Here is a 15,122-nt window from a genome sequence, read left to right on the forward strand (position 1 = left end):
CTTAGCACAATAATGGATATGCTCAGAAAACTTGACAAAGGAAAAGCAGTGGAAGAAAATCTTAGCTTTCAAGAACAATCGCCAGATATGGTAGATCCTGTCTATCCTCTAGGGTTTGAACCACGACTGAACCAACCTTTACAAGGAACTAGAGTACCAATTCCTACTCCTGGTGGATATCCTAATCCTTATCCAGGAATGACATCCACACCTGCTCCAAGATAATTTCAAAATTTTGTTAATCCCATTATGATGAAAAAACCACCTGAGCCAATCTTAGTTCCTGATTTGGATGATCCTAAAGAAAGAGAAAAGCTAAGGATACAGACACCTGAAAAGGTAGAAGATACCAGTGCCCGAGAGAAGATGAAGTTATTAGAAGAAAGGCTTAGGGCTGTAGAGAGAATAAATTTTTGTGGCTCCACAGATGCGGCTGACTTTTGTTTAGTTCCAAATGTGGTAATTCCACCTAAATTCAAGGTCCCTGAATTTAAAAAATATGATGGCACAAAATGCCCAATGACCCATATCACCATGTATTGTCGAAAGATGGCAGCATATGCTCAAGATGAGAAGTTGTTAATGCATATATTTCAAGATAGTCTTATGGGTTCTGCAGCTAGATGGTATGTCCAGCTAGATAGAACTCATATTCGTTCTTGACAAGAGCTTACAAAGGCATTCCTTACACAATATCGACATGTCACGGATATGGTTTTAGATCGTCTGTCTCTTCAAAGCATGGAAAAGAAAGTAACTAAAAACTTCAAGGAGTATGCACAAAGATGGAGAGATGTGGCTGCACAAGTTCAACCTCCTCTCACTGAGAAAAAAATAACTGTTTTATTTGTGAACACCTTGAAAGCACCGTACTATGAGAGATTGATAGGCAATGCAATCAAAAACTTTACAGATATGGTGATATCAGGTGAGATCATTGAAAATGCCATAAAAATGGTAAGCTCGATGCGAGAGAGACAAGTGGAGCAAGAAAAGGTAGAGCTCCCAAAAAGAAAGGGAATAAGGCTCAAGCAGTGAACTATATGGGGTAACAATTCAGAGGTTTCACACCTTATCCTACACCAGTATACCAGACCCATTACCCTTCTGTAAACCATGTTACATCCATCCCTCATTCATATCAACCATACCAGTCATTACCACAACCAGCTTATCCACTTTGTTTTCAGCCATCCTTTCAGACACCCATCTACAATCGTCCTGCTGCACCTATCAGACCAGGATGGAAATCTAGTCCTAATATTGGTTTGAGAGCCCCGAGAAATACCCAAGAAAAAATCACTTTTGATCTCATTCCCATGACATACACAGATTTGTATCCCAAACTTGTTGAGAAACATCTGCTTGCTCCTGTTATCATTGAACCTATGAAACCTCCGTTTCCCAAATGGTATGACCCCAATGCACATTGTGATTATCATTATGGGAATCCAGGTCATTCCACTGAGAACTGTACTGCTTTGAAGCGTAAAGTGCAGAGGTTAATCAATGAAAGAGTATTAAATTTTGATACCAGCCAACAAGGGACTCCAAATGTCAATGGGAACCCTCTACCAAATCATACCAAACCATCAATAAATGCTTTGGTTGATGGGCAAATAAGCTATGTGAAAAAAAGAATAGAAGAGGTCAAAACTTCTATGGCTAAAATGTTTGAAGTATTGGTCAAAGCTGACATGTTAAAGCCAATAGAATCTCAAAATTACTCTAAAATAATTAACTCAACTAAAAGTTACAATTATTACAGAGGTGTTCTGGGGCATTCTATCTAGAATTGTCAACAATTCCATCAGGAAGTGCAAAAATTGATGGATGAAGGTCGAATAGAGTTTTACCAAAAGAGAAAAGAATTGGTGAAAGCTGAAGTGTTTACCATTTATTCAAAGAATAAGTTTGTATGAAGATCGGTAACTATCTATTATGATGAGAAGCCAACATCAAAGCTAGAAAAGCCTGTCTCTCGATCAGTGGTGACAATTAAAGTTTTTGGCCCTTTTTCATATCAGAATGATAAAGTAATACCTTGAAAGTATGATTATGATGTCGTAGTTAACCCAGATACTGCCAACATAACGGGTGTAGGAGGCATAACTCGAAGTGGGAGGTGTTATACCCCAGAAGCTCTAGAAAAAGCTAGAAAAGAGAAAGCCAAGGTAGGAGAAAAAAATAAAAGTCAGAGTGGTCTTGACATAACCTTAGAAAAAGAATGGCAGAAGCCAGTATCTGAGAGTGAAACAGGTGAATTTTTGAAGTTAATAAAACATAGAGAGTATAACGTGGTAGAACAGCTTAACAAGATGCCAGCTAGAATTTCGTTATTGTCATTATTACTCAGTTCAGAGTCACACCGTAATGCTTTACTGAAAGTGCTAAATCAAGCATATGTGTCTCACAATGCTTCTGTTGAATATGTGAAACAGCTTGTTGGCAATCTGACGATTTCAAACTATATCTCTTTCAGTGATGAAGAGATTCCTCCTGAAGGTAGAGGAAGTACCAAGGCTCTTCACATTACTGTGAAATGTAAAAGTCATATAATGGCTAAGGTTTTGATTGATAATGGTTCATCCATCAATGTTATACCCGTGACTACTTTGGCAAAACTCTCTGTTGATGAATCTTATATGAAACCTAGTCATATGATAGTGAGAGCTTTTGATAGAACCAGAAGAGAGGTGCTAGGAGATATAGAAGTGCCATTGCAAATTGGCCCATGCATTTTCAATGTGAAATTTTAAGTTATGGACATCTCTCATTTATACAGTTATTTATTGGGTAGGCCGTGGATCCATATGACAGGTGTTGTTCCATCCTCATTACATCAAAAAGTTAAATTCATTGTTGAAGGAAAGCTAACATGTGTGGCAAGAGAAAAAGATTTATTAGTAACTCAATCGATAAATACTCCTTATGTGGAATCGACAGATGAAGCTCTAGAATGTTCTTATAGATCCTTCGAGATTGCCAATGCAACATATATAGTTGAAGGAGCTAAATTATATTCGTCACACTTATCTACGACTACTAAAATGGTAGTCAAACAGCTTACCAAGATGGGATGGCAACCTGAAGCCGGACTTGTGAAGAACTTGCAAGAAATCACGAAGCCATCGATCATATATGAAAAGAGAGACAGATTTAGCTTGGGATATAAACCAACAAGATGGGACAGAGTAAAAATGGTGAATGAGAAAAGAGATAAGAGGATAGCTAATCTTAAAGGATATGAGCCAGAGTCAGAGCCTATAGTCATTCCATACCTCTATGATTCTTTTCACTCGGGAGGATACATTTATTCAGATTTACCGAGAGCCTCAAGTGCAGAATTCATGAAAAAATTTTTAGAGCTGGCCATTTAAATGGTGGATGATGGAGAAAAGAAGAGTCTAAGTGAAGAACTGTTCGTGTACCATTGTCCTTCAGATTTTGAGCTAGATAATTGGAAAGTTACAGAGCTACCTGTTGTTTTTAAAACTTTGGAAAAGTAATGTGAAAACTTTAAATCCCTAATTACTTTCTACGAGTATTAGGAGATCTTTTATGGTGTGTTTATGTTTGTCATTTTAATAAAAGACTTAGAAGATGCATCCACATTTCTTCTATTGTTTTTATCTCTATTTTACCTTTCATTCTTTTCTTTCCTACATTTTCTTGCCATTCTATTTTTGTGTGCCAATATTCTCTTCATCTTACCCTTTGCAGGGTCCCAAACAATGAACATGAAGATAATCATGGTAATAATCTCGGATTTAATTTTGAAAATTTAATTCATGTTGATGAACTTGATAATGAAGAAGATTCAAATAACTACACACTGCCTCCTGATTTGTTAAAATTAATAGAACATGAAGATAAGCCAATTGAACCCCACCAAAAAATTACTGAATCAGTAAATTTGAGAGATGGTGAGAACAAAAGAGAGGTCAAAGTTGGTACATCTCTTTTACCAGCTGAAAGAAAGAAGCTAGAAGAGCTACTCCGAGAATATGTAGATGTGTTCGCGTGGACTTACCAGGATATGCCAAGACTTAGCACTGATATTGTAGAGCACAAGTTACCTTTAAAACCAGAATGTAAGTCGATGCAGCAAAAGCTAAAGCGCATGAAACCCGAGATTTTGCTAAAAATTAAAGAGAAAGTGAAGAAACAATTCGATGCTAGATTTTTAGAAGTGGCAAAATATCCTGAATGGGTAGCCAACATAGTACCAGTTCTTAAGAAAGATGGAAAAGTGAGAATGTGTGTCGATTATCGAGACTTGAATAGAGCAAGCCCTAAGGATAACTTTCCTTTACCTCACATCGATACTCTAGTGGATAATACTGCTAGGCACTCCATATTTTCCTTTATGGATGGTTTCTCAGGTTATAATCAGATCAAGATGGCTCGAGATGATATGGAGAAAACTACATTTGTGACCATGTGAGGGACATTCTGTTACAAAGTTATGCCTTTTGGGTTGAAAAATACTGGTGCTACTTATCAAAGAGCAATGGTGACTCTTTTTCATGACATGATGCATAAAGAGATAGAAGTGTATGTGGATGATATGATCGTAAAATCTCGTGAAAGAGATGATCATATAGTCAATCTCAAAAAGCTGTTCGACAGATTGAAAAGATTTCAGTTGAAGTTGAATCCTGCCAAATGTACATTTAGAGCCAAATCAGAAAAACTATTGGGCTTTGTAGTCAGTGAAAAATGAATCGAAATAGACTCGGATAAGATACAAGCCATCCAAAACTTATCTCCTCCTCATACCTCAAAAGAAGTGCGAGGTTTCTTAGGGAGATTAAATTATATTGCTCGCTTCATCTCTCAACTCACTTATAAGTGTGATTCTATTTTCAAGCTTCTCAAAAAACATGATCTTGGAGAATGGAATGACGAATGCCAAGAAGCTTTTGATAAGATCAAAGAGTACTTGTCAAATCCACCTGTATTGGTCCCATCAAAGCAAAAAAAACCTTTGATTTTGTACTTAACAGTGTATGAAAATTCAATGGGATGTGTGCTGGGACAAAGAGATGAAACTGATAAGAAAGAACGAGCAATTTACTACTTGAGCAAGAAGTTCACTGATTATGAGTCAAAGTATTCACCATTAGAGAAGATGTGTTGTGCATTAATCTGGACAGCTCGAAGGCTTAGACAATACATGCTTTATCACACTACTTGACTCATAGCAAAGCTGGATCCTATTAAGTATATCTTCGAAAAGCCCTCATTGACAGGAAGAATAGCATGGTGGTAGGTTATGCTTTCAGAATATGATATCATTTACGTGACTCAAAAGACTATAAAAGGGAGTGCAATAGCTGAATTCCTTGTTGATCGTGCAGTCGAAGATTATGAGCTAATGAAATTAGATTTTCCTGATGAGGATGTGATGGCCATTAAAAAAAATGAACCTGTTGAAAAATCATGAAGGATGTATTTTGATGGAGCTGCTAATGCTTTGGGTCATGGTATTGGGGCAATTTTGATATCTCCTGATGGATGTTATTACCCCATCATAGCCAGGTTAAATTTTAATTGCACAAACAAAGTGGCTGAATATGAGGCCTGTGTTATGGGTCTACAAGCAGCAATTAAAAAAAGATCAAAGTGTTAGATGTGTTTGGAGATTCAGCTTTAGTCATCTATCAGTTATGAAATGAATGGGAGATAAGAGACTCTAAGCTGATTCAGTACCATAAATACATCTTTGAGTTAGTTAAGCAATTTAAAAAAGTTCAGTTTGAGCATTTATCTAGAGAGGAAAACCAAATTGCTGACGCACTGGCTACTCTAGCTGTAATGATCAAAATAGATGCAAGTATTGAAATCTAACCCATCAAGCTGGATGTGAAAGATGTACCAGCACATTACTCAAGTGTTGAAAAAAAATTGATGGAAGGCCATGGTATCATGACATCATGCAATACATTAAAAGCCAGCAATATCCAGAACATGCAACTAAAAATGATAAGAGGACTATCAGAAGATTAGCTATGAGTTTCTTCATTGATGGAGATATCCTTTACAAAAGAGGTCGAGATCAAGTGCTCTTAAGATGTGTAAATATAGCTGAAGCAAAAACGATTATTGAAGAAGTGCATGATGGAGTTTGTGGGGCACATGCAAATTGTCATATGATGGCTAGACAAATTATAAGAGCTGGCTATTATTGGTTGATAATGGAGAGTGACTGTATTGATTATGCTAGGAGATGTCATAAATGTCAGATTTATGCTGACAAGATTCATGCTCCACCATCAACATTACACGTTCTAGCTCCTCCCTAGCCATTCTCAATGTGGGGTATGGATGTCATTGGTCCCATCACTCCAAAAGCTTCGAATGGGCATAGATTTATTTTTGTGATGATTGATTACTTCACCAAATGGGTAGAGGCTGTATCATATGCTAGCGTGACCTGATCTGTGGTATGTAAGTTCATAAAAAGAGAGATAATATATAGATATGGGCTTCTAGAGACAATTATTTTTTATAATGCCAAAAACTTGAACAACAAAATGATAAATGAAGTATGCACTCAGTTCAAGATCCGCCATCGTAATTCGACACCATATCGTTCGAAAATGAATGAGGCAGTGGAGGCTGCGAATAAGAATATCAAAAAAATCCTGGAGAAAATGACTGAAACTTACAAAGATTGGCATGAGAAGTTGTCTTTTGCCTTGCATGCTTATAGAATGTCAGTCAGAACATCTACTGAGGCCACAACGTTCTCTTTGGTATATGGAATAGAAGCTGTGTTACTGGTCGAAGTGAAAATTTCCTCACTTAGAGTCCTGATGAAGGTTGAGTTAGAGGAAGCGGAATGGGTTCGAAATCGCTACAAGCAGTTAAACCTCATCGAAGAGAAAAGATTGTCAGCACTTTGTCATGGTCAATTATATCAAAAGAGGATGATGAGAGCACATGACAAGAAAAGTCATCCTCATTGCTTTAGAGAAGGAGACTTAGTGCTAAAAAGAATCTTTTCAAATCAACATGATAATCGAGGGAAATGGATACCAAATTAGGAAGACCCGTATGTGGTGAAAATGGCCTTTTCTGGTGGGGCATTAATTTTGGTAGAAATGGACGGAGGTGATTTACCTACCCCAATAAATTCAGATGTTGTGAAGAAATATTTTGCTTAAAAAAAGTAAAAAAAAAAAAGAAAGAAAAAAAATGATAACTTATCTAAGCTGAAAACCTGAAAAGGCAGCTTGGATGTGAAGCAGAAGCATCATCAAGAAAAGATCCCATAATGCAGGGGCAAGTATAGTTTGACGAATTCTGAATGATCAAAGAAGTCATCTGATTTAGTTTTAGAGAAAGAATCTAAGAATATTTTGTCCATGATTATCTTGTGATCATTATTTGGGTACCTTTGTTTCAACTCAAACACTTTGACATGCACTTGTTACCAACCATATGAAATACATTATCTTTCTTTTGAAAATAATGCCTATTCTTTCTTTTATCCTTATATGATATTTTTGTTCATTGTACAAATGAATTAGAGAAATGTGTGATTGCATTTTATTTGTCTTGAACTTAAAATGATGAAAAAAAAAACAAACATGAAAGATCTCAGCATTACTTTTAAAGTTGACAAAGGCAAATGAAAAAGGATGAGAAAAGCATGACAAGACATTGATGTTACAGACTTTTGAAGAAAAAAAATATTGTGGTCAGATGTTGAGAACAGATTGGTCATATAAGAATTCGGATAAAAGAAGCCGAAAGTAAGAGATTTCGAGAACATTTTTACTACAATGAGCGATTTTGATTGCATTACATGCATTGCATTATGAGCACTCAGTACATGCATCCATAATAAGTTGTAACAAAGATAGAAAATTTCCATTTTTTAATGAAAAACAAGATTTTGGTAAAGACAATGATCAAATAAAAGAATTCAAAAGAGGAAATTTAATTTTTAAAAGATGAGAACTCAAATTTGAAAACAGAAGAGATTTTAAAGTTGTTGAGCCTCTGTTGAGAGGAGCTTTTTCAAGATGAGATTTTAAAGTTGTTGAGCCTCTGCTGAAAGGAGCCTTTTCAAGAGAGTTTTTAAAGTCGTTGAGCCTCTGCTGAGAGGAGCTTTTTCAAGATGAGATTTTAAAGTTGTTGAGCCTCTGCTGAGAGGAGCATTTCCAAGAAGAGATTTTGAAGTTGTTGAGCCTCTGCTGAGATGAGCCTTTTCAAGAGAATTTTTAAAATTATTGAGCCTCTGCTGAGAGGAGCTTTTTCAAGAGAATTTTAAAGTCGTTGAGCCTCTGCTAAGAGGAGCCTTTTTAAGAGAATTTTTAAAGTTGTTGAGCCTCTGCTGAGAGGAGCTTTTTCAAGAGAATTTTAAAGTTGTTGAGCCTTTGCTGAGAGGAGCCTTTTCAAGAGAATTTTTAAAGTTGTTAAGCCTCTGCTAAGAGGAGCATTTCTAAGATGAGATTTTAAAGTTGTTGAGCCTCTGCTGAGAGGACCCTTTTCAAGAGAATTTTTAAAGTTGTTGAGCCTCTGCTGAGAGGAGCCTTTTCAAGAGAATTTTTAAGTTATTGAGCCTCTGCTGAGAGGAGCCTTTTCAAGAGAATTTTTAAAGTTGTTGAGCCTCTGTTGAGAGGAGCCTTTTTCAAGAGAATTTTAAAGTCATTGAGCCTCTCCTGAGAGGAGCTTTTCCAAGATGAGATTTTAAAGTTATTGAGCCTCTGCTGAGAGAAGCCTTTTTAAACTTTCAAAAATATCGATTGAACCTCTGTTGAGAGGAGCCCTTTTCTGTCGAACCAAAAAAAAAAAATTTTTTTTCTCCTTCTCAATGTTTCATCTTTCCAAGCAAAATGGTTGTTTATTTGTCTTTGCTTTATTTCTGTTTCACATAAATAGGCAAAGAGGGACAATTGTAAACATCATTTTTTTTTAATTTTTATTTTTATTATTTAAATTATTTTTTCTTCATTTCTGCCTTTGTCTTCTTCTTCCTTTCTTTTTCCTTTTTTCTTCATCCTTATCTGGTTCAAATCTGGTACATAATCTCTAAAGTCAAAAACACAAACCGATAGCTGCCAACGACCGACAAGCCACTAATCGCGGACGATAGGTGTGATTTTTCAGTTGAAAAATGAGATTCGAATCTCAGAAAATCTGATATTTGAATCCCAACAAGCTCTATAAATAGAGCTTGCAAACCAGACCAAAAAAAGGGGAGAAAGGGAAGCACAAAAAAAATGATAAAAAAAAGAGGATTCTGCCAAAAAAAAATCTGCAGAAACACAAAAAAAAAGAGAAGAAGCAAAAACAGTCCCCTGAAACGGGGAGCCTAGCACCAAACTACACCTATAAAGACACTCAACGAAAACAAACCAGAAAACACACAAAAAAAAAGTGTTTTCTTCACCGAAACTTTGAGCCCCGATCTACGCTGATTGGGGCTGTTTTCGGTGAAAAAGAGATCGGATCTGGAAAGAGGACGTCTAGAGGAGTCTTCGTGACCTTTTGATCATTTTTCGATCACCGACGACAATCGCCGACGGTGGAGCAGGCGGCGGCCGGACGGCGACCGACAGACCCCTCCCTCAGCCCTCTCTCTCTCGTTTTTTTTTTTTGAAACACAAGCCAAATGAATCAAAAAAAAACCTTCAGCTATATATAGTAAAGTAAAAACTCAAAACGACGTCGTTTAGGGAAAGACCCAAATGACGCCGTTTCAGCCAAGGAGGATCCGCGCGTCAACTCGCGATCCGACCCGGGGTCCGAGGCACCCAACCCGGGGTTCGTTTTCTTCATCTGCCTCTGATCGGTCTGACTGGACAGGAACTAAACCGCCCAGACCAAACCGAACTGGTACTGAACCGCCCAGACCGAGCCGAACCACTGGACGAACTGTCCAACCGAACCAGAACGGTCCGGTTCAGGTAAAAAAAATTTTTTTATTTTTTTTATATATTATTTTATTAATATTTATGCATATTAAAATATCTATATTTGCTGACTAATTGATGAAATTGTGGTTAAATTGTTTATGTAATTATGTTAATAAACTTTAAAAACAATTATATAAAAACAAATTTAATAATAATACTAAAGCAATAAAAAATGTAGAAAAAGAAAATTTTTATCCGACGATGAGATTCAAAGATATTCCGAGTAGTGATACCTACAAAATCTCTAGGTGAGAAGATTTTTTTAAGTACTACCAGCGTATTGGAGTATTTATAAAAAAATTTTCAATACAGTAAAGATTTTCTTTTTTTAAAATAATAAATAAAAATTGATTAATAAATTAAAAATATAAGTAATAAAAATAGGAAGAAAAGAAATTTAATCCAATGATGGATTTCTAAAAGTATTCCGAGTAGAGATGCTTTAAGAAATCTTTAGGTGAGAAGATTTTTTGTAAAATATTACCAGCGTATTGGAATATTTATAGAAAATCTTCAATATGATTAAATTCTTTTTTTTTCTTCAAAATTTCAATTAAAATTAAAACTCAATAAAACAATTAATAAAATTTTTGAAAAAGAATAAAATGTGTGCATCAACATGTAATTATTTGCATTGCATACATGACATAATTTTTTACGAAAAGTAAATTTAGACCTCCTAAAGATGAGATTCTAAAAGTATTCCGAGTAGAGATGCTTTAAGAAATCTTTAGGTGAGAAAGAGTTCTTTTAATGTTACCAACGTACTGGAACATTTTAAGAATTATTTCAATAAAAATGTTTTAATTTATTTTTCTCGAGAATAAATTTTTTTAATATGACATTTTCTTACGAAAAATAAATTCGAGCTTCCAAAGATGAGATTCTAAAAGTATTCTGAGTAGAGATGCTTTAAAAAATCTCTAAGTAAGAGAGAGTTCTTTTAATGTTACCAACGTACTGAAACATTTTAAGAATCATTTCAATAAAAAGGTTTTGATTTATTTTTCTCAAGAATAATTTTTTAAAAAAAAAATCAAGGAAATTATTTTTTGAATACTGAAAATAAGACTGTTTTTATCAAAATCAAAGGATAACACGTTGTTAATTGGTACCGTTTTTTTACGGGTGCTGTGGGGGTGCTAATCCTTCCCCACACGTAACCGACTCCCGAATTCAGACTATTTCGTAGACCGTAAAATTATCTTTTTAATAAATTTTAATTAATTTTAAGATTTCATTAAAATGATATGTTTTAATAGGTGACCAATCGCACCTAATCAAAAAAAGATTGGTAGCGACTCCGTTATTTTTTATTTGTTTTCAAATTCATCGGACGGACACAAAACCGTTACGATAAATACAATTGCTTATCTGTCAATATTAAATATTAAAGGGGTAGATTTTATATGGACAACACCTTTCAAAAAAACCAAGGTCTGTCTATAACACATATCCCAAAAATACCTCATTCTATTCGATCCAGAGCACGAAAAGCAAGCCTTGATGCTATTGTTTTTTCTTGTGGTTCGTTGATGCTTATGCTATTTGAAGCGGGGAAAAGCTTAAAAGAAGATTTTTAAATGAAATTGTAAAATTTTGAATTAAAAATAATTAAATAAAAATAAAAATTAATAAATTGAATGATCACGTTACATATATTAAATGTAAAAAATTAAAAAAAATCTAATAAATTTTAATATATATTTTTAGATAAATATTTTTAATAAAAATATTGATAAAATTTTTATTATTGAGTAAATATCGATTAAATTTAAATTATAAATAATATTTTTATAATTAATTTTTATATTAAATTTTATCAATTTATCGATTTAAATTTTTTATTAAAAATTTTATTAAATCATTTTTATTAAAAAATTTCACAAATTTCACTTAAAATACCAACTCTTCTAGTAATCGATCATTTAATTCTTTATTAATTGATGAACTGCTCCCCTTTAATCATGCATCCATCCTTTGAATTTGATGTAATATCTCGTGAAGCAAGTTGCAGTCCAAAAACATTATAGTAATTTTGTGAGGGTGGCTACAATAGAAGATTCGTATCTATCTATTTTAAAGTAGATTTTGCATATCTATTTATTTACCTAATTGTATCTGTCAGCAAACATATGAGTTTAGGGACTTTGTAATAATATAAGTTTCAATTTAATAAATTCGGTCATGCAAAAGTCATCGTATAGAGAATTTTAACATGTTTTTAATCACAATCATAAAATCCTAAATAGTAATAATAATCATCATCCATCTTTTGAGTTTAATAGTTAATCATATCTCTTGAAGCAATGGGGCCCCACTCTTGCCAAGTTGCGTCTCATCGAATTATATGGTCCAAAAAGAATGATAATTGTTACGATTTGGTGCCAATTACTGTAGTAGATTCTTACCTAACTATTTTGTAAAAAGATCTCCTGTGTATCTAATTTTATCTGTCGGCAACCATATGTGCTTCAGGACACAATAATAAAGCCAGTTTTGATCTCATCAATCTGATTTTGTAAACATTGTCGTAACAACTTTTCGTTTGGAAGTCTTGATCGTGAAAATTTGCACAATTGTTATTAATTTTTTTATAAATGTGACTGAACATTTAAAAGATTATTTTTTTAATAAAAATTTTAATTTATTAAAAATATTTTGGTTCGTGAATTCTAAATCGGATTTAAAAGTATAATTATAAGTGAAAAAGTTATTAATACCCTTATATTGTTTGTTTAAAAAATGTATCAATTAAATATTTATTATTTATTTATTTTGATAATATGTTTTTTTTCAATATTTAAAATTAATTTTTAGATTTATGAAAAATATTTTTATTATTATTTTATAAAAAAATTATTATTTTTACATTTAAAAAATTATTATTTTCATATTTTATAAATTCTCTAACGCTTTAATAGATTTTATAAAAAAAAAAATCTTCATTCATAAAATTTTTAAAAAAATTAACAATTTACAAAATTTTTAAAATTTCGTCATAAGATATTTTTTATTCATGAACAACATATATGATTTAAAGTATTATTAACTTCAATTATTGCTATTATTATATATATTTTCAAGTTATTATAACTATTTATTATTATCTGATTATCTAAAAAAAAATTTGTATTTGTAAAATCCATTTTATGATTATCCAAAATTTTTGGCGAAATCTCAAAACTCATTTTTCTTTGAGTAATAATTGACGAAAATAAGATTCTTCAATTTTCCTTAAAAACTTTTACTCAAAAATTTTTTCAAATAAGCATTTTTATTTACTTTATTTTTGTTATTTATTTATTCATTTTGGTCTTTTGGTTTTCTTTTTGAATAAATTTTTATGTAGCAAAAATAATTTTTAGATTATCACAATTATTTGATGAAATCAAAAATATTTTTGCTTATAGGAATTAAAAATTTTCTTTAAAAATTACATTTTAAAAGATTTATTTAAACAATCCATTATTTTCAACTTGTTTATTATTAGTAGCATTTTATTTTTTTTCAGGAAAACTAATTTCTTATATTATCCCAACACCTTTGCAAAATTTAAGAAATATTTTTATTGATATAATTAAGGAAAAATGGAAGGAAAAATAGAACTCTTTCCATTTTTCTTAATAATTATTTTTTAAGATTTAATCATTTTTATTTTAAATTGAAAGTTATTATTATTTTTTATTTTTTATTTTTAAATTATTACTCATAGTAATCATATATATATGTATCTTAATTCTTTTCAAAATAATTACAAAAATAAATAATAAAAATCCTAACAAAAAAAAGCACAAAATAAATAAAATAAAAAAAGGAAAAAAAACTTACATATGGGTTCGATCACCTACGAGTCCACATGCGAATCTCACATGAGTCAAGTGCAAGTTTGATGTCCAAAATGACATTGTTTTGGTAACTTATAAAAAGCCTAAAATCATTTTTTTTTAAATTTTTTCTCTGCTCTCTCTTTCTACAACTCGAGAGGCTCTTTTTATAAAAAAAAAATTTTTTTTCTTCCTCGTCGGTCATTGTAAAATCTAGATTTCGATCAATCGTCACAATACCCAAAAGTTATCGGAATGAACTGCTTCAACCCTAACTACATATGAACCATAGCCAAAGCATAGCTTATACCTCCCCCTAGCCTTAAGAGTGGTACCTATGGCTTGCCACCACATTTTTATAACATAGCTTTTTGTGGCATCCACTGAGCATTCCATATAACCTGGGCATTAGTGAGATTTTGCAAAACCAATACCCATTCTTCTTTGAGCTTCAATTTTGGTTGATCAACATTGCAAAATTCTTCAATTGGCCTACTTCTATTACTGTAAGTAGGATAAAATTTGCCTATAAGATGTCGAAGATAACTTTTTGCCCAAATATAAAGTAGCTATGTACACTTTAGGAAACTTCTTCATCTTCTTCAATAATGATTCAATGATTTAAAAGTTTCTACCAGTATGGATGGAATGAGATTTATCTTGTTGTCTACTTGTTCGAGGAAGTCGATTATTGATACTTCAATTTGGCCTAAGAGATTTGGAAAAATAATCAAGCCCTAAATTGCCAAAGCTATTATTCACATGCCTTGTTCATTATTTTAAATGTTTGATGATATAATCACATAAGATTTCTCACAGGATGCAATTGCTTTTGCCTTTTGTTTGGATATACGAGTTCACATTTTGAATAAGGACTTTGATCATGTAGACAAGTTTTTTTTTTTACCCAAGTTTTTGACCTCCCCAGTAAATCTTATTTGGATTGGGGAGATGTACCCACAAAAATGTAGTATACTTTTCGATCATTAAGGTCATATGTATCTCAGTGAACATGAAACATCTATAAGTAAGGTCCCAAAACTAAACTAGAGTTCTTATCAATTGTTTTTCCATAAGCACCTCAAAGAGTGAAGCAATGTGACCATAGTTTCCTTCGAAAGCCATCTTCTTAGGTTTTGTTACACGATGCCAAATCTTGACCAACTTAGGGATTTCATTTTGTTGAAGCCCTAATTTGATTTCTTTAAGCAACGTTTCCTTTTTAGATTCTTTCAGACAGTCTATTTTTTTGTTTTGGGTCTTTAATGATAAAGTTATCACCTTATTAACATGCTTTGTGCATGATGGGCTTAAAAGTTGAAAATATCATGATGATGTTTCACAGCAACATTGAAAATTTTCT

Source organism: Durio zibethinus, chromosome 18 (genome assembly GCF_047325235.1).
Source record: "Durio zibethinus cultivar Kanyao isolate XHJ-2024 chromosome 18, ASM4732523v1, whole genome shotgun sequence".
NCBI classification, from domain to species: domain Eukaryota; kingdom Viridiplantae; phylum Streptophyta; class Magnoliopsida; order Malvales; family Malvaceae; genus Durio; species Durio zibethinus.